Consider the following 25,071-nt stretch of genomic DNA (forward strand, 5'->3'; position numbering starts at 1 on the left):
TGCTGACATGCGCATGCGTGCTTGAGCTCTCTGTCTGGTATTTAATTTGAGTGTTGTCTTCTATGATTGCATATATATACTAGGGGGCACATTTGATTAAATAGCTGTCAGCATTTTGGGGAATATTAGGTGCTCCTGTATAGCGTCGACATACGCACGTACATTTATTCTTTGGGTATGAGACAGCGCTCGGGTGCGCATGCACAGTTGATCAGCTTAGGACACGGAATGATGGTAGCCTCTTATGGGCTTCTTAAAAATGGCGCCGGTGTGCGCATGCGTGGTCGCGCACCTTGCATACATATATGTAGGGGCGCATTTGATTAAATAGCTGTCAGCTTTTTGGAGAAAATGAGGTGCTTTTGTATGGCGTTGACATACGCACATACACTTATTCTTTTTGTACGAGACAGCGCTTGGGTGCGCATGCGCAGTTGATTAGCTTTAGGACACGGAATGATGGTAGCCCTTTATGGGCTTCCTGAAAATGGCGCCGGTGTGCGCATGCGTGTTCGCGCACCTTGTCCCGTGCATTAATGAAGGTCTCCTACAATTTCCGGCGCGTGTTCAATGACGTCTATGAGGTTTTTCCTCTAACACGCGCTGGATTGGAGTACCGAATTTGACGCACATGGTGTCGGGGTGGTGCGTCCTCGCATGCGACATATGATTGGCCAACGGGCACCTGCAGGGGGTATTTAATGAGGTAAGGTGGGGGCAAAGTATACACTCCCCTTGAGAAAGCACATCATCGGCGAAACGCGCGTCGGCGCAATTCTGCAGCAGTACTCACTATGGGTAAGCACTTTATTTATTACTGGTCGATAGGTGTCTAGTGCAATTGGATTCCCATTATCCGGGTCGATATAAATGAGACTAGGACCTTAGAGGATTTGTATAGGAGGCCCTTTTTTTGCATGACCCTATTTACAAATATGATACCGGTATGCTTGTCCTAAAACATTTTGATATTTTCTTGCTGCTTAAATATGTAAATCTGTCTGAGTCTTTTTTCCTCATCCTCACATGGTATTTTTGTATTGTTTTAAGATTTTGTTTCAATAAACTTTATTGATTTTATTTTAATGTGTCATAGTGGTCTGTAAGTGCGTTTATGCACTTATATTTTGGTAGTAATATTGGTTTGTCCACTATTCCTGATACTATATAGTACTGGAGAAGCAATTACAGTGATGCTTTTGGCTGAAACTGGTTATTTTTGCTTGGTGTATCTATGTATTGCTGTCATTATATAGACCCGAATAGTACTATGAGTATGAGATTTAAATTAAAAGACGTACAACGACTCAGGGATCAGTATGACAAAGACAATGACCAAAATAAGGATAGCTGGTGGTCAGATACCTTTTCTTTTCTTAACCCGGCCAATTGGTTCAGAGGGATCGGTGGGTGGGTTACCGGGATTATGCAAAGCCTAATACATACAGTTATGGTTATTGTAATTATATATGTATTGTTCAAGGTTGTACTCAAGGGTATCTCGGTATGCACAAATAAATTTTGTGTAATGGATGCGAGAATATAAAGTTTTTTTGTAATATCACAAAAAGAATGACTAAAATGATCGACAAGGTTTTGAATGGAATATGTCAAAGGGGGGATTGTGAAGAGCAGAACAAAAAAAAGAATTTGTGATAAATATTGACCTGTCCATTCAAGGACATTTTAGCTATAGTATGAAATCCTGTTTTTCCTGTCTGTGGAATTGCCTTTGTACTGTTTGTTGTGAAACTGCCGCCCACGAAACTGTTTTCTTTTCTTTCTTTCCTGTTTTGTCTCTTTGTTTGAACATGCAAAACTTGTATAACCACTAACCCTGCTGAAACAACTATATAAAGAAGGGATAGCATCTTGAAGGCAGGCGTGCTTCAGAGAGACTTCCCAGTGATACACTATAGTGTATTATTTCTGGTGATTCTCCACTTCCAAAGGCTGCTCCGACTGAGTGTGATCCCGACACCCTATATATTACACTGATGTTTGGACCATACACTACAAGCGTTACCATCCACCTTTCTCCTCATAAATTGTAAGCTTGTGAGCACGGCCCTCATACCGTCGTTAATGTGATTGTTATTCTGTAATGTCTTTATTCACACGTCCCCACTACCAAGTAAAGTGCTGCAGAATATGTTGGTGCCACAAAAATAAAACGCGTGTGCAAGTTCTCTCACAGAAAATACTGCTTCCGTATGGGTGCCGTGCGGCTAATACATGGCGAGAGCACTTTACCACAGGACTAGGAGCCCTTCCCCTCACGCAGGAGCAACCGGCTCCGAGTCCTCATACACCATGACTCAGCAGCACGACAGCTAGTCAGATACGCCACGCTCTGAGGAAGAAAAATGCGCGCCAAAATGCAGATCACGTGACCCTCCGCCCACAGAACGTAGCTGAGGGCAGGCGGGAACGAGCCCAGTGTGCGTCCTATCACTCAGACCAGTCGGCGGCGGCACTCCCCCTCCCGGCCGGCGCCTACTGCTCGTCTTGTGCGCGTCCACGTCTCCTCCAGCACCGCGGGAGCGCGCACAGGCCATGCCGCGCAGTGTTAAAGAGAAGGAGGCGCTGAATGTGCTGGAGACAGAACTAGCATTTATCCCTCAGTAAGCAGCGCAGCGCAGCGCACAGCGTCCCCGCCTCACCGCGGCTCTGAGAAAACATCTGCACTTCTCCGAGACGTAAGAGGAGGATGTCACCGGCCTGAGCAGCGCACAGGTAACAGCTACGCTCCCATACTCCCCACACATGACGTTGACACGAGTGTCCATGAGTGGGCCGGGCGGCGCATGCCGCTGTATGTTCAGTGAGGGGTCGGCCGCGGTAATCGTACAGTGCTTATTAGTTATCGAGGAGCTGCAGAGTAATGGGGTGACGGAGGGGGCGACACCAACCCGCCGGTCTCCCGCAATCTGCCTGTGCTGATGGAGACACTGGCGAGCCAATCACAGCGTGCGCACCGCTGAGTGACCGGTGCGCTGCCCTATCAGCGCGGGGGGCGGGACTAATGGTTCTTTTATCAGGTCCCTTTAAAACTATAGTCCATGCTGCCTGAGACACGTTTCCCTCCGTGTCCTGGGGTGTGACGGGTTAATGATCACCACGTCGGATCACTGTCAGAATCGCGACTATCGCGGCGCTGAGTGTAGGCGTCTGGGCGCCTCATACAGGATGTAGTGGGGTTGTGACGCAGCCCGATTGTCGCACGGTGCCTGTCCGGTGACGTGAGAGCGCCAGTTCTGTGCCGGCCCGGTAATGTCGGGGGTCTTCCGCCCCTGTGCGCTGTCCTCACCGGCCGGATCCAGCCTTTCCTTAGGTGGGCTGCGGCCCTGTTCACATTCTGGCGTTTCCGCGACCACACAGGGCTCTGTTATCTCCCCATCTGCCGCTTGGTGCTGGGGTGTCACACTGCACACCGTGCGATTACAGAGAAAGACGTGAGAAAAGCCTGTTCTTACAATTCTGACCACTGTCACTTTAAGGCCCCGTTCACACATTCAGTATTTGATTAGTATTTGTAAGCCAAAACCAGGAGTGGGAGTAATCAGAGAAGAGGCCATGTGCACACATTGAGTATTTGGTGAGTTTTTTACCTCAGTATGTCAGGAGTGGGTGATAAATACAGAAGTGGTGATGCGTTTCTTTTTCTCTGATGGCTCCACTCCTGGTTTTGGCTTATAAATACTGAGGTAAAAAACGGACCGAATACTCAACATGTGCACGTGGCCTATGAGGCTATAACTCTGGAACGCTACAATGGATTCCGCTGATTGACATTGTTTCTTCGTGACATATTGTACTTCATGATAGTAGTGAAATTTCTTCGATATGACTTGTGTTTTATTTTGTTTTTTTTTAAACTGAAATTTGGCAAAAATTTTGATTATTGTTGCAAATTTTAACCCCTTACCGGCATCGGACGTACTATACCGTCCGATGCCGGCTCCCCTGCTTTGATGCAGGGCTCCGCGGTGAGCCCGCATCAAAGCCGGGACATGTCAGCTGTTTTGAACAGCTGACATGTGCCCGTAATAGGCGCGGGCAGAATCGCCATCTGCCCGCACCTATTAACTAGTTGAATGCCGCTGTCAAACGCAGACAGCGGCATTTAACTACCGCTTCCGGCCGGGCGGCCGGAAATGACGTCATCGCCGACCCCCGTCACATGATCGGGGGTCGGCGATGCTTGTATATTGTAACCATAGAGGTCCTTGAGACCTCTATGGTTACTGATGACCGGTGGCTGTGAGCGCCACCCTGTGGTCGGCGCTCACAGCACACCTGCATTTCTGCTACATAGCAGCGATCAGCAGATCGCTGCTATGTAGCAGAGCCGATCGCGTTGTGCCTGCTTCTAACCTCCCATGGAGGCTATTGAAGCATGGCAAAAGTAAAAAAAAAAAAAAGTTTAAAAAACATAAAAGTTTAAATCACCCCCCCTTTCGCCCCAATCAAAATAAATCAATAAAAAAAATATCAAATCTACGCATATTTGGTATCGCCGCGCTCAGAATCGCCTGATCTATCAATTAAAAAAAAGTATTAACCTGATTGCTAAACAGCGTAGCGGGAAAAAAATTCGAAACGCCAGAATTAAAATGCAATAACGGGCGATCAAAAGAACGTATCTGCACCGAAATGCTATAATTAAAAACGACATCTCGGCACGCAAAAAATAAGCCCTCAACCGACCCCAGATCATGAAAAATGGAGACGCAACGAGTATTGGAAAATGGCGCAATTTTTTTTTTTTTTTTTTACCCCTTCCCGACCTGTGACACAGCGTATGCGTCATGAAAGTCGGTGCCAATCCGACCTGTGACGCATATGCTGTGTCACAGAAAGATCGCGTCCCTGCAGATCGGGTGAAAGGGTTAACCCCCATTTCACCCGATCTGCAGGGACAGGGGGAGTGGTAGTTTAGCCCAGGGGGGGTGGCTTCACCCCCTCGTGGCTACGATCGCTCTGATTGGCAGTTTCACTTTCAACAGCCAATCAGAGCGATTTGTAATATTTCACCTATTATAACGGGTGAAATATTACAATCCAGCCATGGCCGATGCTGCAATATCATCGGCCATGGCTGGAAATACTAATGTGCCCCCACCCCACCCCACCGATCGCCCCCCCAGCCCCCCGATCTGGCCGGTACAGTGCCCCGCTCCCCTCCATCCAGTGCTCCGCTCCCCCCCGTGCTCTTGTCTGCTCCCCCCGTGCTCCAATCACCCCCCCGTGCTCCAATCACCCCCCCGTGCTCCAATCACCCCCCCTGCATTCAGATCCACCCCCCGTGCTCCGTTCCAGCCCCCCCGTGCTCCGTTCCAGCCCCCCCGTGCTCCGTTCCAGCCCCCCCGTGCTCCGTTCCAGCCCCCCCGTGCTCCGTTCCAGCCCCCCCGTGCTCCGTTCCAGCCCCCCCGTGCTCCGTTCCAGCCCCCCCGTGCTCCGTTCCAGCCCCCCCGTGCTCCGTTCCAGCCCCCCCGCGCTCCGATTCCCCCCACCCCATCATACTTACCGATCCAGCCGGGGTCCCGTCCGTCTTCTCCCTGGGCGCCGCCATCTTCCAAAATGACGGGCGCATGCGCAGTGCGCCCGCCGAATCTGCCGGCCGGCAGATTCGTTCTAAAGTGCATTTTGATCACTGAGAGATTATATCTCAGTGATCAAAATAAAAAAAATACATGACCCCCCCCCTTTGTCACCCCCATAGGTAGGGACAATAAAAAAATAAAGAAATTTTTTTTTTTCCCACTAATGTTAGAATAGGGGTAGGGCTAGGGTCAGGGGTAGGGTCAGGGGTAGGGTTAGGGCTAGGGTTAGGGTTTCGGTATGTGCACACGTATTCTGGTCCTCTGCGGATTTTTCCGCTGCGGATTTGATAAATCCGCAGTGCTAAACCGCTGCGGATTTATGGCAGATTTACCGCGTTTTTTTCTGCGCATTTCACTGCGGTTTTACAACTGCGATTTTCTATTTGAGCAGTTGTAAAACCGCTGCGAAATCCGCACAAAGAAGTGACATGCTGCAGAATGTAAACCGCTGCATTTCCGTGCAGTTTTTCCGCAGCATGTGTACAGCGATTTTTGTTTCCCATAGGTCTACATTGAACTGTAAACTCATGGGAAACTGCTGCGGATCTGCAGCGTTTTCCGCAGCGTGTGCACATACCTTTAGAATTAGGCTATGTTCACACGGTGCGGATTTGGCTGCGGATTGGCCGCTGCGGATTCGCAGCAGTATTCCATCAGGTTTACAGTACCATGTAAACATATGAAAAACCAAATCCGCTGTGCCCATGGTGCAGAAAATACCGCGCGGAAACGCTGCGTTGTATTTTCCGCAGCATGTCAATTCTTTGTGCGGATTCCGCGGCTTTTTACACCTGTTCCTCAATAGGAATCCGCAGGTGAAATCCGCACAAAAAACACTGGAAATCCGCGGAAAATCCGCAGGTAAAACGCAGTGCCTTTTACCCGCGGATTTTTCAAAAATGGTGCGGAAATATCTCACACGAATCCGCAACGTGGGCACATAGCCTTAGGGTTAGGGTTGGAATTAGGGTTGTGGTTAGGGTTGTGATTAGGGTTAGGGGTGTGGGGGGGTTAGTGTTGGAGTTAGAATTGAGGGGTTACCACTGTTTAGGCACATCAGGGGTCTCCAAACGCAACATGGCGCCACCATTGATTCCAGCCAATCTCGTATTCAAAACGTCAAATGGTGCTCCCTCACTTCCGAGCCCTGACGTGTGCCCAAACAGTGGTTTACCCCCACATATGGGGTATCAGTGTACTCAGGATAAACTGCGCAACAATTACTGGGGTCCAATTTCTCCTGTTACCCTTGTGAATCTAAAAAAATGCTTGCTAAAACATCATTTTTGAGGAAAGAAAAATGATTTTTTATTTTCACGGCTCTGCGTTGTAAACGTCTGTGAAGCACTTGGGGGTTCAAAGTGCTCACCACATATCTAGATAAGTTCCTTGGGGGGTCTAGTTTCTAAAATGTGGTCACTTGTGGGGGGTTTCTACTGTTTAGGCACACCAGGGGCTCTGCAAACGCAATGTGACGCCCGCAGACCATTCCATCAAAGTCTGCATTTCAAAAGTCACTACTTCCCTTCTGAGCCCCGACGTGTGCCCAAACAGTGGTTTACCCCCACACATGGGGTATCAGCGTACTCAAAAGAAACTGGACAACAACTATTGGGGTCCAATTTCTCCTGTTACCCTTGGGAAAATAAAAAATTCTGGGCTAAATAATTATTTTTGAGGAAAGAAAACGTATTTATTATTTTCACGGCTCTGCATTATAAACTTCTATGAAGCACTTGGGGGTTCAAAGTGCTCACCACACATCTAGATAAGTTCCTTTGGGGGTCTAGTTTCCAAAATGGGGTCACTTGTGGGGGGTTTCTACTGTTAAGCCACATCAGGGGCTCTGCAAACGCAACGTGACGCCCACAGAGCATTCCATCAAAGTCTGCATTTCAAAACGTCACTACTTCACTTCCGAGCCCCGGCATGTGCCCAAACAGTGATTTACCCCCACATATGGGGTATCAGCGTACTCAGGACAAACTGGACAACAACTTTTGGGGTCAAATTTCTCCTGTTACCCTTGGGAAAATAAAAAATTGCAGGCTAAAAGATCATTTTTGAGAAAATAATTTTTTTTTTTTCATGGCTTTGCATTATAAACTTCTGTGAAGCACTTGGGGGTTCAAAGTCCTCACCACACATCTAGATTAGTTCCTTTGGGGGTCTAGTTTCCAAAATTGGGTCATTTCTGGGGGATCTCCAATGTTTAGGCACACAGGGGCTCTCCAAACGTGACATGGTGTCCGCTAATGATTGGAGCTAATTTTCCATTTAAAAAGCCAAATGGCATGCCATCCCCTCCGAGCCCTGCCGTGCGCCCAAACAGTGGTTTACCCCCACATATGGGGTATCGGCGTACTCAGGACAAACTGGACAACAATATTTGGGGTCCAATTTCTCCTATTATCCTTGGCAAAATAGGAAATTCCAGGCTAAAAAATCATTTTTGAGGAAAGAAAAATTATTTTTTATTTTCATGGCTCTGCGTTATAAACTTCTGTGAAGCACCTGGGGGTTTAAAGTGCTCAATGTGCATCTAGATAAGTTCCTTGGGGGGTCTAGTTTCCAAAATGGGGTCACTTGTGGGGGAGCTCCAATGTTTAGGCACACAGGGGCTCTCCAAACGCGACATGGTGTCCGCTAACAATTGGAGCTAATTTTCCATTCAAAAAGTCAAATGGCGCGCCTTCCCTTCCGAGCCCTGCCGTGTGCCCAAACAGTGGTTTACCCCCACATATGAGGTATCGGCGTACTCGGGAGAAATTGCCCAACAAATTTTATGATCCATTTTATCCTACTGCCCATGTGAAAATGAAAAAATTGAGGCGAAAAGAATTTTTTTTGTGAAAAAAAAGTACTTTTTCATTTTTACAGATCAATTTGTGAAGCACCTGGGGGTTCAAAGTGCTCACTATGCATGTAGATAAGTTCCTTGGGGCGTCTAGTTTCCAAAATGGGGTCACTTGTGGGGGAGCTCCAATTTTTAGGCACACGGGTGCTCTCCAAACGTGACATGGTGTCCGCTAAAGAGTGGAGCCAATTTTTGATTCAAAAAGTCAAATGGCGCGCCTTCCCTTCCAAGCCCTGCCGTGCGCCAAAACAGTGGTTTACCCCCACATATGAGGTATCAGCGTACTCAGGACAAATTGGACAACAACTTTCGTGGTTCAGTTTCTCCTTTTACCATTGGGAAAATAAAAAAATGTTGCTAAAATATAATTTTTGTGACTAAAAAGTTAAATGTTCATTTTTTCCTTCCTTGTTGCTTCTGCTGCTGTGAAGCACCTGAAGGGTTAATAAACTTCTTGAATGTGGTTTTGAGTACCTTGAGGGGTGCAGTTTTTAGAATGGTGTCACTTTTGGGTATTTTCAGCCATATAGACCCCTCAAACTGACTTCAAATGTGAGGTGGTCCCTAAAAAAAAAATGGTTTTGTAAATTTCGTTGTAAAAATGACAAATCGCTGGTCAAATTTTAACCCTTATAACTTCCTAACAAAAAAAAATTTTGTTTCCAAAATTGTGCTGATGTAAAGTAAACATGCGGGAAATGTTATTTATTAACTATTTTGTGTCACATATCTCTCTGGTTTAACAGAATAAAAATTCAAAATGTGAAAATTGCGAAATTTTCAAAATTTTCGCCAAATTTCCGTTTTTATCACAAATAAACGCAGAATTTATTGACCTAAATTTACCACTAACATGAAGCCCAATATGTCACGAAAAAACAATCTCAGAACCGCTAGGATCCGTTGAAGCGTTCCTGAGTTATTACCTCATAAAGGGACACTGGTCAGAATTGCAAAAAACGGCAAGGTCTTTAAGGTCAAAATAGGCTGGGTCATGAAGGGGTTAAGCAAAGTTTGGAATTTTTTTTCACCACTTAGATAAAAAATAACCTAGTCATGTTAGGTGTCTATGAACTCGTACTGGCCTGGAGAATGATAATGGCAGGTCATTTTTAGCATTTAGTGAACCTAGCAAAAAAGCCAAACAAAAAACCAATGTGGAATTGAACTTTTTTTGCAATTTCACCGCACTTGGAATTTTTTCCCCGTTTTCTAGTACACGACATGCTAAAACCAATGATGTCGTTCAAAAGTACAACTCGTCCCGCAAAAAATAAGCCCTCACATGGCCAAATTGACGAAAAAAAAAAAGTTATGGCTCTGGGAAGGAGGGGAGCGAAAAACGAACACGGAAAAACGAAAAATCCCCTGGTCATGAAGGGGTTAAATTTTTTATGCCCTTAAACCAGACCATTATATCACACGAAATAGTTAATAAATAACATTTCCCACATGTCTACATCAGCACAATTTTGGAACCAATTTTTTTTTTTTATAATTTATAAGGGTTAAAAGTTGACCAGCGATTTCTCATTTTTTTTTTTTTCCAACAAAATTTACAAAACTTTTAATTTTTTTTATTTTAAAGGAACCACTTCACATTTGAAGTGAGTTTGAGGGTCGTACATGACAGAAAATACACAAGTGACACCATTCTAAAACCTGCACCCCCTCAAGGTGCTGAAAACCACATTCAAGAAGTCTATATAATCCTTCAGGTGCTTCACAGGAATTAATTAAAATTTTCCTTTAGACCCATTTTATTTCTTTACTTTCAAAAGGGTAACAGAAAAAAATGGACCCCAAAATTTGTTCTGCAATTTCTCCTGAGCGTGCCGATCCCCCATGAATGGAGGAAATCTACTATTTGGGTGAATGGCAGGGCTTTGAAGCGAAGGAGCACTGTTTCACTTCTTGAATGTAAAATTAGCTGAAATAATTAGCGGACGCCATGTCGTGTTTGGAGAGCCCCTGATGTGCCTAAACAGTGGAAACCCCCCACAAGTGACCCCATTTTGGAAACTAGATCCCTCAGGGACCTTACATAAATTTGTATTGAGCACCTTGAACCCCCAAGTGTTTCATAGGAGTTAATAACGTTGAGCTGTGAAAAATAAAAAACACGTTTACCACAAATTTATTTTAGCCCCAAATCTTGCATTTTCGCAAGAGTAACAGGACAAAATGGACCCCCCAATTTGTGCAATTACTCCCAAGTACACTGATGCCCCATTGTGGGGGAATACTACTTTCAAGGCACAGTACAAAGCTCATAAGCGAAGGAGCGCCATATTGAAGTTCAAATTTAGCTGAACTGGTCTAAGGCTATATGCACACGTTGAGGATTTGTTTGCCAATTTTTCCGCACAGAATACACATCTTATTCGCTGAAAACGCAGGCCAAAATGGTTGCGGATTTAATGCAGAATTGATGCGGATTTGTTGTGTATTGTCTTGCGTTTTTCGATGTGTGGATTTGCCTTACTTAATGTATAGGTAATGGGTGCAGAAACGCTGCTCTTCCGCACAAAGAATTGACATGCTGCGGAAAATAAACCGCTGCGTTTCTGCGCGGAATTTTCTGCAGCATGTGCACAGCGGCTTTTGTTTTCCATAGGTTTACATGGTACTGTACACTGCATGGAAAACTGCTGCGGATTCGCAGGGCCAAATCAGCTGTGGATCCACAACGTGTTCACATACCCTTAGGGTACCAGGTCACATTGGTAAAACCCCTGAGGTTCCAGAACAGCAGATCCCCGCCCCCCTTTACAAGCTACACCTCGCAATGAATTCATCTAGGGGTGTAGTGATCATATTGACACCATGGGTGTCACAGAATTTTATATCATTGGGCAGTAAAGAAATCATTAACTACATTTTTACCACCCAAATTTTGTTTTAGCCCCAGATTTTACATTTTCACAAAAGTGGGTAAAAATGGCACCAAATACCCCATATGTGGCTATACAGTACTGCTTAGCCGTACGGAGTGACTTGGGAGGGACAGAGTGCTATTTGCCCCCTGGAGCGCATATTTTAATAGAATAGTTTGCAGACTCTACACACAGAGCCCCAAAGTGCTAGAAAAGATCCCCCCCCCCCCCTTCATCAAGTGACCCCATTTTGGAAATTATAACCCTTTGGGAATTTATCTACAGTGTACATGTACTGATGACTTTCACTCATGAGTGTTTTCCAGAAACAAGCAGCAGTGGATGTTGCTGAGTGAGAATTGCAAACTGCCATTGTTGTGCTTAGTATTCTATGCCCAACTCATGCTTCTGCGGATCCGCAGCGTTTCTGCAGCTGCGGGTCCGCAGCAGTTTCCCATGAGTTTACATTACAATGTAAACCTATGGGAAACAAAAAACGCTGTGCACATGCTGCGGAAAAAAACGCGCGGAAACGCAGCGGTTTACATTGCACAGCGTGTCACTTCTTTCTGCGGATTCCGCAGCGGTTTTACAGCTGCTCCTATAGAAAACCGCAGTTGTAAAACCGCAGTGAAATCCACAAAAAAAAAAAAACGCGGTAAATCCCTGCAGATTTATCAAATCCTCTGCGGACTATTATACGTGTGCACATAGCCTTAAGGTGGGACAAACATTTATGAATGACTTTAGGTTGCTAATGGGGTTGAGCAAATTTGTTCGGAATCTTATGCCAAATCTGAATTTGCCATATTGGTACCCTATTCGTGCGGAATGTGTTTGATGTTCAGTTCTGAACATATTTGGTAATTTCTACTCCAATTGATTCTAATGACATTTGGCTGTGTTTGACAAATATTACAAAAACAATATGCGCCGCTGATCGTATTTGGAACCGAATCCGAACAAATACGCTCAATTCTAGTTGCTAAGCAAAGTAAAAAAATAAATAAAAAATTTCCTTGCCTTGTGTCACAAAACTGATGTCCCGTGGCCTCTGGCTGCATCACTTGCTGTTCTTCCAATCAGCAGCCACGGCGTGACTGTTTATATTACGAGACGACCAGGGGCACAGGATTGAGAGGAGAGCAGCAACATTGGTTTGGGAGGGAATGGCAGATTATTTTCTTAAAGGGAATCTGTCACCTCATTTTGGCCCTATAAACTGCGGCCACCGCCATCAGGGGCTCATCTACAGCATTCTGTAATGCTGTAGATAAGCCCCCCGATGTAACCTGAAAGATAAGAAAAACAAGTTAGATTATACTCACCCGGGCGCGGTTCGGGTCCGATGGGCGTCGCAGGTCCAGCACCTCCCATCTTCACATGATGTCATCATCCTTGCTTCTGTTGCGGCTCCTGCGCAGGCGTACTAATTTGCCCTGTTGAGGGTAGCGTAAAGTACTGCAGTGCGCAGGCGCCAGGCCTCTCTGACCTTTCCCGCAGCCTGCGCACTGCATTACTTTGCTCTGCCCTCAACAGGGCAGATAAGTACGGCTGGGCAGGAGTTGCGACAGGAAGCAAAGAGGACGTCAACGCATGAAGATGGGAGGCGCCGGACCTGCGACGCCCATCAGACCGGACCGCTCCTGGGTGAGAATATAACTAGAAATTTCTCCAGTCACCTTCCACGACAGCAATATCGGAGGATGCCTCCCTGCCCTAATAGGGGACCTGAAACAAAGAGGTTAAATACTCCTCCCCTTCCTGCAACCACCACTGTTTTTCCTGTCCCCTATGGGGCATGAAGAGGTTCTCTGATAGTGCTGCCGTGGCCGGCGATCGGGAGCGCTGTTACCTTCATGTGCCAGGTAGACGAGGTCGAGGGCTTCGCTCTTCTCTGCCTATGACTGCTCCCATCTCCGCGTCTTCCTGCGCCTCCTTGGGGGGGTTAAGCAGGGCAGTGAAGTGCATCTGGGTCCTCCTGTAGCTCCCCGGCTCTCTCCTCCCTCATCGCTGCTCCCGGAGGCCGCACGTGCGCATCGGAAGTGATGCGCCTGGACTTCCAGTTTCATCTTCATGCCCTGGTTCAGACGCGCGCGCTGGCCGGCGTCCTGATCCTTGGCAGCCATGACGGGTGGTGTTGACATCACCCCTATGGACCCTAGGGAGGAGGAGGAGCACTAAGCTTGCTGGCGACCTCGATACCTATACATTCCTGGTCAGGGGGAAGCTGCCAGGTAAGGCCTATGTATGTCCCTCTGTGGCTGGTGACTGACTGACCATATGGACGGCGACAAACCCCTGCACTCTGCTTCTGCAGAGCCCAGCATTCTCCCTCCTACTGTAAGTAGTGGATGAGGTCTCTTGCTGTCCAGTTATTTATGAAGTGACTTAGTCCACCTTTCTCTCTCGTTTTAGGGAGACAAGGCCCCTGCCCCTAGAAAGGATAAGATGCCCAGCCGCAAGTGTGGTGCATGTACGTCGTCCAAGCTTCCCTCCACTTATAAGAAAAAGCTCTGCCAACCATGCACGGATGAAGTGCTGCGTAGTGAACAGCCCTCTCTTCTGGACAGCATCAGAACCCTCATCAGACAGGAGGTTCAGTCCTCTATGGTGGCCCTGTCTCAGGCCCTGACAGCACAGCTCCCTCCTCCTATTGACTCTGACTCGGGCGAAATCCATACCTTTGGTTCAGAGGACATTTGGGAGAATGAGGGTTCTACTTCCACCCCCAAATCTGATAATAAAAAATCTCTTCCGAAGATATGGAAGAGCTAATTTCCATGGTGAGGGGCACCGTGGAGGAGGAGGTAGCGAGCCACTCTGTTCAGGATGATATGTTTGGGGGTTAAAGCCTAGGACCCCGAAGGGGTTCCCTATACATGAAAATATTGACAATCTTGTCCTTCATGAGTGGGGCCTACATGAGAAAGGTTTGAGTGTCCCATCAGAATTAAAGAATCGTTTCCCTTTTGATGGGGACTGTTCTTTATGGGAAATGCCTAACGTAGATGTACAGGTGTCCAGGGTAAGCAAAAAAGCGGCTCTATCCTTTGAGAATTCCTCTCAGCTCAAAGATTCTATGGATCAAAAAATTGAGAGCTTACTAAGGAAATCCTGGGACACATCTACTAATCTACTGAAAACAAATGTGGCCTCAACATGTGTTGCCTCATCCTATTTCTCTGGTTACGTACCTTAGAAAATCACCTTTCTCAGGGGACATCAAGGGAAGAGATTCTAAATTCCATACCACTTCTGAAGGTAACACTATTCCTTGCAGATGCTTCCGCTGAATCTGTATGTGTAGCTGCTAGGTCTGCAGTTCTCTCAAATTCCGCTAGGAGAGCTCTATGGCTTAAATCCTGGGAAGGTGACATAACTTCTAAGTCCAAACTGTGTGGTATTCCCTTTCAGGGACATTATGTTTGGGCCAGCCCTTGATGAGATCTTAGACAAGGCTACAGATAAAAAGAAAGCTCTTCTGGAGCAGAGAAGCTCTAGGAAATGCTTTTTTCGTCCCTCCCATGAGCAAGTAACCCAGAGAGATTACAGGGGTAAAGGTAAAATAGGTCGGTGGAGCTACCCCAAAGGGGTTTGTGACGGGGTGTACGGCAGAGCAAGAAGGGACAACAGGCCAAGGGATGATTCCACAGATTTATTATCAAGAACGCTGGAACAACACATGCAGGTAGATCTACAGAGTCCACAATTAGTCCAACGGAACAGGTTCGGGGGGTACCTCCCGATAATCCTTGTGCCAGGTAACAAAGCAATAGTCCACACGAGTCCAAGGGATCCCAAAACAATCTCACGAACGACTAGATATGTCCTCAGCTCAAGTCTCGCCCCGTTTGCTTCCACAGTCCCAGATGGATGTGGGGTCTTACCTCAGCTAAGAATCCCCACTCCTTCTCCTTCAAGGATCAACTCACATCTGATCTCAAAATAAGAATGGATTGTCTGAGCTCCTGGGATCCGCCCATGAAGGGGGGTAGGGGTTACACCTTCTATTCAATGGTTGGGTCCACCAGAAGATTCTAGACTGGTGGGCTCCGCTTAAGGTACCGTCACACTAGACGATATCGCTAGCGATCCGTGACGTTGCAGCGTCCTCGCTAGCGATATCGTCCAGTGTGACAGGCAGCAGCGATCAGGCCCCTGCTGTGCTGTTGCTGGTCGGGCAAGAAAGTCCAGAACTTTATTTGGTCGCTGGACTCCCTGTAGACATCGCTGAATTGGCGTGTGTGACACCGATTCAGCGATGTCTTCGCTGGTAACCAGGGTAAACATCGGGTAACTAAGCGCAGGGCCGCGCTTAGTAACCCGATGTTTACCCTGGTTGCCATCGTTAAAGTAAAAAAAAACAACCGCTACATACTTACCTACCGCTGTCTGTCCTCGGCGCTCTGCTTCTCTGCTCTGGCTGTGAGCACAGCGGCCGGAAAGCAGAGCGGTGACGTCACTGCTCTGCTTTCCGGCTGCCCGGCGCTCACAGCCAGACCAGAGAAGCAGAGCGCCGAGGACAGACAGCGGTAGGTAAGTATGTAGCGTTTGTTTTTTTACTTTTTAGGATAGTAACCAGGGTAAACATCGGGTTACTAAGCGCGGCCCTGCGCTTAGTAACCCGATGTTTACCCTGGTTACCGGGGATCGTTGGTCGCTGGAGAGCTGTCTGTGTGACAGCTCTCCAGCGACCAAACAGCGACGCTGCAGCGATCCGGATCGTTGTCGGTATCGCTGCAGCGTCGCTCAGTGTGACGGCACCTTTAATCTATGTAGTATGTACGTTTGACTAGCCACCTGCTGTGAGGAAGAATGGCTATTCCTCCACTAGTGATGTTGACAAAGCTTAATTACATTAGAGCTTAGGGCCGCAAGTATTGGGGGAAGGAGACATTGTTACAGGTGAACTCCCAGCCAAGAAAATACATAAATTACAGCTAATAGAAACCAGAGAACAGTTACATACATCAAATGACATATTATTCAAATACAGGACAGGGCAAAAGTACATATCATGACAGGTAAACCAGGAATATCCTTGTCCCTCAACCCCAGCAGACCCCTGAGAAACAATGACTGCTCTCCGGTCGGGGGCAGACTCTCGGGTTTTTTCTCCCAATGGCACAGGCCATCACCACAAATCAGTGGCTCCTGGGTACCATACAGGAAGGCCTGAGGTTAGAATTCGAGAGTCCTCACCGTTTAACAACTACCTCCCTACAGTCTCCACACCTTTGAGAATTCCTGATTGCAGATATTCTCGGTCTGCTTCAGGCAGGAGTAATCTCCCGGGTACCTCATCAGGAAATGGGAGAGGGTCACTATTCTCACCTATTTTTGATAAAAAAAGCCCTCTGGGAAACACCGGATCATCATAAACCTGAAACCCCTAAATCAGGTGATCAAAAATCGAAGATTCAAAATGGAATCAATCAGATCAGCAATCCCGCTGATTGGTCAGGACTGGGAAATGGCTACGTTACATCTGAGGGACGCATACTATCATGTGTCGATACATCCCGACCACAGGAAGTTCCTCAGATTTGCAGTGGCCCAAAACCATCGAGTCAGCCATTATCAATTCAATGTCCTTCCATTCGGAGTCTCGTCAGCTCCACGGGTCTTTACCAAGATCATGTCAGAAGCAGTGATCTTCATCCGACAACAAGGGATCTGTATCATCCCGTACCTAGATAATTTTCTTATTGTCGCTCTATCCATTCCTAGTCTGAATCAGGATGTGACGAAGGTCCTGGATATCCTGAGATCACTGGGGTGGATTCCGAACTTGGAAGAGTCAGACCTCCATCCATCTTCAAAGAAAAAATTCCTAGGAGTTCTTCTGGACTCGAGGGAAAGAATGTCCTTCTTACCCAGGGACCATTAAGTCGATCTCGTCCACAGGATCTCAGATTCAGGAGTTAGAGGACCCCGACCTTAAGAGACTCTGTCAATCCTGGGTTCATTGACGTCTTGCATCCAAGCAGTCTCCTGGGCCCAGGCCCACACAACAGTCCTTCAGTCCTACATCCTGATGCATTCAAAAAGACGCCAGAATGCATTAACCAGGAGGATTCCTCTCCCCACTCACGTAAAATCCTCCCTCTCATGGTGACTGAACTCCCAGAAACTTCAACGGGGAGTCAGCTGGGATCAAATTCCTCTGAAGGTGCTCACAACAGATGCAAGCCGGAGAGCTTGGGGTGCCATGATAGAGCGTTCCCACTTCCAGGGGTTGTGGCCTCCAAACGTCAGGTCCAGCTCCTCAAATCTGAGGGAACTAAAAGCGGTGGAAGAGGCGCTAAAAGCCGCACCTATCCTTATCCAAGGTCACCATGTACGTTTAATGTCCGACAACACGACTACAGTGGCCTACCTCTGACACCAGGGAGGCACGAAATGCACCAGCCTGAAGTTAACCGCTGCAAGGATTTTTTTTTTTTCCTGGGTAGAAAAACACCTCCTTTCCATCACGGCAGTGCACATAAAGGGATCAGACAATGCCCAGGCAGACTTGCTCAGCAGGAGAGATTTCCATCCTGGAGAATGGTCTCTAAACCAAGAGGTATTCCTATCCATGGTCCTGAGATGGGGAAGTGCCAACAGTCAGAACACGAAGTCAAGCACTTTCTTCTCCCTCAACCCCCCCCAAGCGAAGGACAGGATGCCTTTTCCCATCCTTAGAAGTTTGCTCTGGCATACACCTTCCTGCCAATTCCTATGTTACCAAGGACGCTACAAAAGATTCGGGCAGACCGAGTCACAACAATTCTGGTAGCACTGATGTGGCCAGGAAGAAGCTGGTACGGCGCATTAACAGACATGTCTCTAGAAGGCCCGATACTTCTACCTCAGATAGTCGACCTTCTTCAGCAGGGACCCCTGCTACACCCAGACTTACACATACTGAAACTGGCGGCCTGGTTACTGAAGCCGAGATTCTGAGAGCCAGAGGTCTCTCAGATGACGTAATTCAGACCCTACAAAAAAAGTAGGAAACCAATTACTTGACGCTATCTATGGAAAGGTTTGGAAAACATTTTCATCCAGGTGTTTCCCAAACAAACCCCATCCATTCCATCCCAATATTGCACAAATCTTAGAATTTCTCCAGAAGGGACTGGAATTGGGGCTTTCGCCTAGTACCCTAAAGGTTCAAGGTATCGACACTTGGTTCTTTCTTTGATCAGGATTTAGCAGGCCACCGTTGGGTTAGACGTTTCATAACATCTGCAACTAGTATTCACCCTAGGCTCCATGTCCAGACCCCTCCTTGGGATTTGAACCTTGTACTAAATAGTCTGACTGGGGACCCCTTTGAACCCTTATCGGCCACTAGCTTAAAAATCCTGACCCACAAGACTGTCTTCCTAGTAGCAATCACTACCGCTAGGCGTATAGGAGAGCTACAGGCCTTGTCAGTACAGGAGCCATACGTAACCGTAACCATGGATAGCATAATCCTTAAGCTAGACCCTTCCTTTATGCCTAAGGTGGTCTCTGACTGCCACAGAAGTCAGGATATTGTTCTACCCTCATTCTGTCCAAATCCCTCTAATCCAAATGAAGAAGCCTTTCACACCCTGGATGTCCGCAGGGTGGTCCTCTTGTACCTCCAACAAATGGAAGTTTGGAGGATAGACCAAAACCTATTCGTCCAGTTGTCAGGCCGGAATAAAGGCAAAAAAGCAGCTAAAAGTACGATCGCTAACTGGATCAAACAGGCCATTTGTCTTCCATATTCATCCCGGAAGCTTGCACCCCCGGCATCGCTGAAAGCTCACTCCACCCGTTCAGTCTCGACTTCCTGGGCAGAGAGAGGGAATGCATCGGCTGAGCAGATATGTAGAGCTGCCACCTGGTCGTCAGTCCATACATTCACCAGGCATTACAGGCTTAAATTTCAATAGGGACCTATCGTTTTGCAGATGTGTTCTGCAGGCAGTTGTCACTCCCTAAAGAAATTAGCTGGTGGTATCACTCCGATACTGCTGTCATGGAAGGTGACTGGAGAAAATAGAATTAGACTTACCGGTAATTCGGTTTCTAGGAACCTTCCATGACAGCACTAATTTCTCTCCCGATCTGATATTCTTATTGGATGATTCTTGCACTTAAGTGGTAAATATACATGCTACTGTGTCCAGAAAAAAAAAAATGGTGGTTGCAGGAAGGGAAGGGGTATTTATCCTCTTTGTTTCCTGTCCCCTATTAGGGCAGGGAGACATCCTCCGATACTGCTGTCGTGGAAGGTTCCTAGAAACCAAATTACCTGTAAAGGTACCGTTACACTAAACTAATTACCAATGATCACAACCAGCGATACGACCTGGCCGTGATCGTTGGTAAGTTGTTGTGTGGTCGCTGGGGAGCTGTCACACAGACAGCTCTCTCCAGCGACCAACGATCAGGGGAAAGACTTCGGCATCGTTGAAACTGTCTTCAATGATGCCGAAGTCCCCGGGTAACCAGGGTAAACATCGGGTTACTAAGTGCAGGGCCGCACTTAGTAACCCGATATTTACCCTGGTTACCATTGTAAAAGTAAAAAAAAAACAAAAAAACTACATACTTACTTTCCGATGTCTGTCACGTTCCCCGCCGTCAGCTTCCTGCACTGACTGTGTCAGCGCCGGCTGTAAAGCAGAGCCAGAGCACAGCGGTGATGTCACCGCTGTGCTCTGCTTTACTGAGTATGTACTGTTTTTTTTTTTTTTTTTTTTTTTAACAATGGTAACCAGGGTAAATATCGGGTTACTAAGCGCGGCCCTGCGCTTAGTAACCCGATATTTACCCCGGTTACAAGTGAACACATCGCTGGATCGGCGTCACACACGCCGATCCAGCGGGTGATCAGCGACCAAAAAAAGGTCCTGATCATTCCCCACGACCAACGATCTCCCAGCAGGGGCCTGATCGTTGGTCGCTGTCACACATAACGAGATCGTTAGCGGGATCGTTGCTACGTCACAAAAAGCGTGACGTTGCAACCATATCGTTAAGGTACCTTCACACACAACGATATCGTTAAGTCTAATTCTATTTATTTTTTTTCTTATAGGCTACATCGGGGGCTTATCTACAGATAAGCCCCTGATGGCGGTGGCCACAGTTTATAGGGCCAAAATAAGGTGACAGAATCCCTTTAACCCTGGGCGATCTGATAATTCTCCTAAAGTGGACAACCTTTTTTATATATATACAGTGGGGCAAAAAAGTATTTAGTCAGTCAGCAATAGTGCAAGTTCCACCACTTAAAAAGATGAGAGGCGTCTGTAATTTACATCATTGGTAGACCTCAACTATGGGAGACAAACTGAGAAAAAAAAATCCAGAAAATTACATTGTCTGTTTTTTTAACATTTTATTTGCATATTATGGTGGAAAATAAGTATTTGGTCAGAAACAAAATTTCATCTCAATACTTTGTAATATATCCTTTGTTGACAATGACAGAGGTCAAACGTTTTCTGTAAGTCTTCACAAGGTTGCCACACACTGTTGTTGGTATGTTGGCCCATTCCTCCATGCAGATCTCCTCTAGAGCAGTGATGTTTTTGGCTTTTCGCTTGGCAACACAGACTTTCAATTCCCTCCAAAGGTTTTCTATAGGGTTGAGATCTGGAGACTGGCTAGGCCACTCCAGGACCTTGAAATGCTTCTTACGAAGCCACTCCTTCGTTGCCCTGGCGGTGTGCTTTGGATCATTGTCATGTTGAAAGACCCAGCCACGTTTCATCTTCAATGCCCTTGCTGATGGAAGGAGGTTTGCACTCAAAATCTCACGATACATGGCCCCATTCATTCTTTCATGTACCCGGATCAGTCGTCCTGGCCCCTTTGCAGAGAAACAGCCCCAAAGCATGATGTTTCCACCACCATGCTTTACAGTAGGTATGGTGTTTGATGGATGCAACTCAGTATTCTTTTTCCTCCAAACACGACAAGTTGTGTTTCTACCAAACAGTTCCAGTTTGGTGTCATCAGACCATGGGACATTCTCCCAAAACTCCTCTGGATCATCCAAATGCTCTCTAGCAAACTTCAGACGGGCCCGGACATGTACTGGCTTAAGCAGTGGGACACGTCTGGCACTGCAGGATCTGAGTCCATGGTGGCGTAGTGTGTTACTTATGGTAGGCCTTGTTACATTGGTCCCAGCTCTCTGCAGTTCATTCACTAGGTCCCCCCGCGTGGTTCTGGGATTTTTGCTCACCGTTCTTGTGATCATTCTGACCCCACGGGGTGGGATTTTGCGTGGAGCCCCAGATCGAGGGAGATTATCAGTGGTCTTGTATGTCTTCCATTTTCTAATTATTGCTCTCACTGTTGATTTCTTCACTCCAAGCTGGTTGGCTATTGCAGATTCAGTCTTCCCAGCCTGGTGCAGGGCTACAATTTTGTTTCTGGTGTCCTTTGACAGCTCTTTGGTCTTCACCATAGTGGAGTTTGGAGTCAGACTGTTTGAGGGTGTGCACAGGTGTCTTTTTATACTGATAACAAGTTTAAACAGGTGCCATTACTACAGGTAATGAGTGGAGGAAAGAGGAGACTCTTAAAAAAGAAGTTACAGGTCTGTGAGAGCCAGAAATCTTGATTGTTTGTTTCTGACCAAATACTTATTTTCCACCATAATATGCAAATAAATTGTTAAAAAAAACAGACAATGTGATTTTCTGGATTTTTTTTTTCTCAGTTTGTCTCCCATAGTTGAGGTCTACCTATGATGTAAATTACAGACGCCTCTCATCTTTTTAAGTGGTGGAACTTGCTCTATTGCTGACTGACTAAATACTTTTTTTCCCCACTGTATGTGTGTATATATATATATATATATATATATATATATATATATATATATATATATATATATATATATATATATATATATAATTTTTTTTTTTTTTTTTTTTTTTTTTTTTTTACAAAGAAAGTAGCTGTCACTTTTTCTAAGTCCTAAACCATGTGTAATATGCCGCAAAAACTTGTCCTAAGGCCGGGTTCACACTTGCGTATGGCTGTGTACTTCCTCCCTTAAGCTCTGCCTACTTCCGCATGTGTCCTGCGTACCTATCTTTAACATTGTACGCATGTTGCATTCCCGTGCAGTTGGCGGGCACGTCAAAAAGGCGCATGCGGACACATCTGCATACAACGCATGTTCCTGCATACCCAATGTTAAAGATGGGTACAGTGCCTTGCAAAAGTATTCTGCCCCCTGGAACTTTTTCAATCTTTTCCCACATATCATGCTTCAAACATAAAGATACCAAATGTAAATTTTTGGTGAAGAATTAACAACAAGTGGAACACAATTGTGAAGTTAAACGAAATTTATTGCTTATTTTAAATTTTTGTGGAAGATCAAAAACTGAAAAGTGGGGTATGCAATATTATTCGTCCCCTTTAACTTAATTCTTTGTTACGCCACCTTTGCTGCGAGTCGCTTGGGGTATGTCTCTTATCAGTTTTGTACAGCGAGAGACTGAAATTCTTGCCCATTCTTCCTTGACAAACAGCTCGAGCTCAGTGAGGTTTGATGGAGATGGTTTGTGAACAGCAGTTTTCAGCTCTTTCCACAGATTCTAGATTGGATTGAGGTCTGCACTTTCAGTTGGCCATTCTAACACCTGGATACGTTTATTTGTGAACCATTCCATTGTAGATTTTGCTTTGGGATCATTGTCTTGTTGGAAGACAAACCTCCATCCCAGTCTCAGGTCTTTTACAGACTCCAACATGTTTTCTTCAAGAATGGTCCTGTATTTGGCTCCATCCATCTTCCCATCAATTTTAACCATCTTCCCTGTCCCTGCTGAAGAAAAGTAGGCCCAAACCATGATGCTGCCACCACCATGTTTGACAGTGGGGATGGTGTGTTCAGGGTGATGAGCTGTGTTGCCTTTACGCCAAACATATCGTTTGGCATTGTTGCCAAAAAGTTTGATTTTTGGTTTCATCTAACCAGAGCACCCTCTTCCACATGTTTGGTGTGTCTCCCAGGTGGCTTGTTGCAAACTATAAATGACACTTTTTATGGATATCTTTGAGAAATGGCTTTCTTCTTGCCACTCTTCCATAAAGGCCAGATTTGTGCAGTGTATGACTGATTGTTGTCCTATGGACAGACTGTCCCACCTCAGCTGTAGATCTCTGCAGTTCATCCAGAGTGATCATGGGCCTCTTGGCTGCATCTCTGACCAGTCTTCTCCTTGTTTGAGATGAAAGTTTAGAGGGACGGCCGGGTCTTGGTAGATTTGCAGTAGTATGATACTCCTTCCATTTCAATATGATCGCTTGCACAGTGCTCCTTGGGATGTTTAAAGTTTTTGGAAATCATTTTGTATCCGGCTTTAAACTTCTCCACAACAGTATCACGGACCTGCCTGTTGTGTTCCTTGGTCTTCATGATGCTCTAAGTGCTTCAAACAGAACCCTGAGACTATCACAGAGCAGGTGCATTTATACGGAGACTTGATTACACACAGGTGGATTATATTTATCATCATTAGGCATTTAGGACAACATTGGATCATTCAGAGATCCACAATAGACTTCTGGAGTGAGTTTGCTGCACTGAAAGTAAAGGGGCTGAATGATATTGCATGCCCCACCTTTTCAGTTTTTGAATTTCCACAAAAATTAAAAATTACCAATAAATTTCGTTCAATTTCACAATTGTTCTACTTGTTGATTCTTCACCAAAAATTTACATTTGGTATCTTTGCTTGAAGCATGATATGTGGGGGGAAAAGGTTGAAAAGTTCCAGGGAGCAAGGCACTGTATAACCCCTCAGTGCTTCACAGGAGCTAATGCAATGTGGAAGGAAAAAATGAACATTTAACTTTTTTTACGAACATTTTACATTAGCCCCAAACTTATTTTCACAAGTGTAACATGAGAAAATGCATCCAAAAAATTGCTGTGCAATTTCTCCTGAGTATACTTATACCCCACATGTGGGGGAAATCCACTGTTTGAGCGCATGGCAGGTCTTTGAAGGCAAGTGGCACCATATAACTATGTACGCAAAAATTGCTGACAGAGTGGACACCTAAACTGTGGAAACCCCTCTCCCCCACAAGTGATCCAATTTTGGAAACTGTACCCATAAAAGAATGTATCTAGATGTGCGGGTGAGCAACGTGAACCTCCAAGTGCTTCACAGAAGCTTACAACGTAAAGCTGTGGTAATTGGAAAAAAAAAATGTACCCCTCAATTTGTTGTGCAATTGCTCCTAAGTGCTAAGATACCTCATACAGTACAGACCAAAAGTTTGGACACACCTTCTCATTTAAAGATTTTTCTGTATTTTCATGACTATGAAAATTGTACATTCACACTGAAGGCATCAAAACTATGAATTAATACATGTGGTATTATATACTTTCAGTTGTTTCCACCTTTTTATTATGTCTTATAGTCTAGGTTCTTCAAAGTAGCCACCTTTTGCTTTGACTGCTTTGCTTACTCTTAGTGGATGCTTTCCTCAGGGCTTTTTGGTCTCTTTCGTCCCGCTACATTTAGCCCAACTTTGAACGACTCCATTGGTTTTATCATACAGTGTACTGGAAAACTGGTAACAAAATTCCAAGTGTGGTGAAATTACACAAAGTGCAATTCCACAACTGTGTTTTGGATGAATATATATATATATATATATATATATATATATATATATATATATATATATATATATCATGTTCACCAAATGCTAAAACTGA

General features: G+C 45.8%; 1 protein-coding gene across 9 annotated transcripts in view; it reads left to right on the forward strand.

Moving 5' to 3' along the window:
* The first annotated feature begins 2,434 nt into the window (after positions 1–2,434).
* The window catches only part of PHF20 (PHD finger protein 20), a 156,803-nt gene continuing 134,166 nt past the window's right edge, over positions 2,435–25,071 (forward strand). For 3 of the 9 annotated variants that reach the window (XM_069752012.1, XM_069752016.1, XM_069752018.1), the window contains exon 1: positions 2,435–2,736. The gene's annotated coding sequence lies outside the window, so the exon portion shown is untranslated. The remainder of the gene's footprint in view (positions 2,737–25,071) is intronic. The other 6 variants (XM_069752009.1, XM_069752011.1, XM_069752014.1 and 3 more) reach the window with 4 other exon arrangements.

Source organism: Ranitomeya imitator, chromosome 2 (genome assembly GCF_032444005.1).
Source record: "Ranitomeya imitator isolate aRanImi1 chromosome 2, aRanImi1.pri, whole genome shotgun sequence".
Taxonomy (NCBI): Eukaryota; Metazoa; Chordata; class Amphibia; order Anura; family Dendrobatidae; genus Ranitomeya; species Ranitomeya imitator.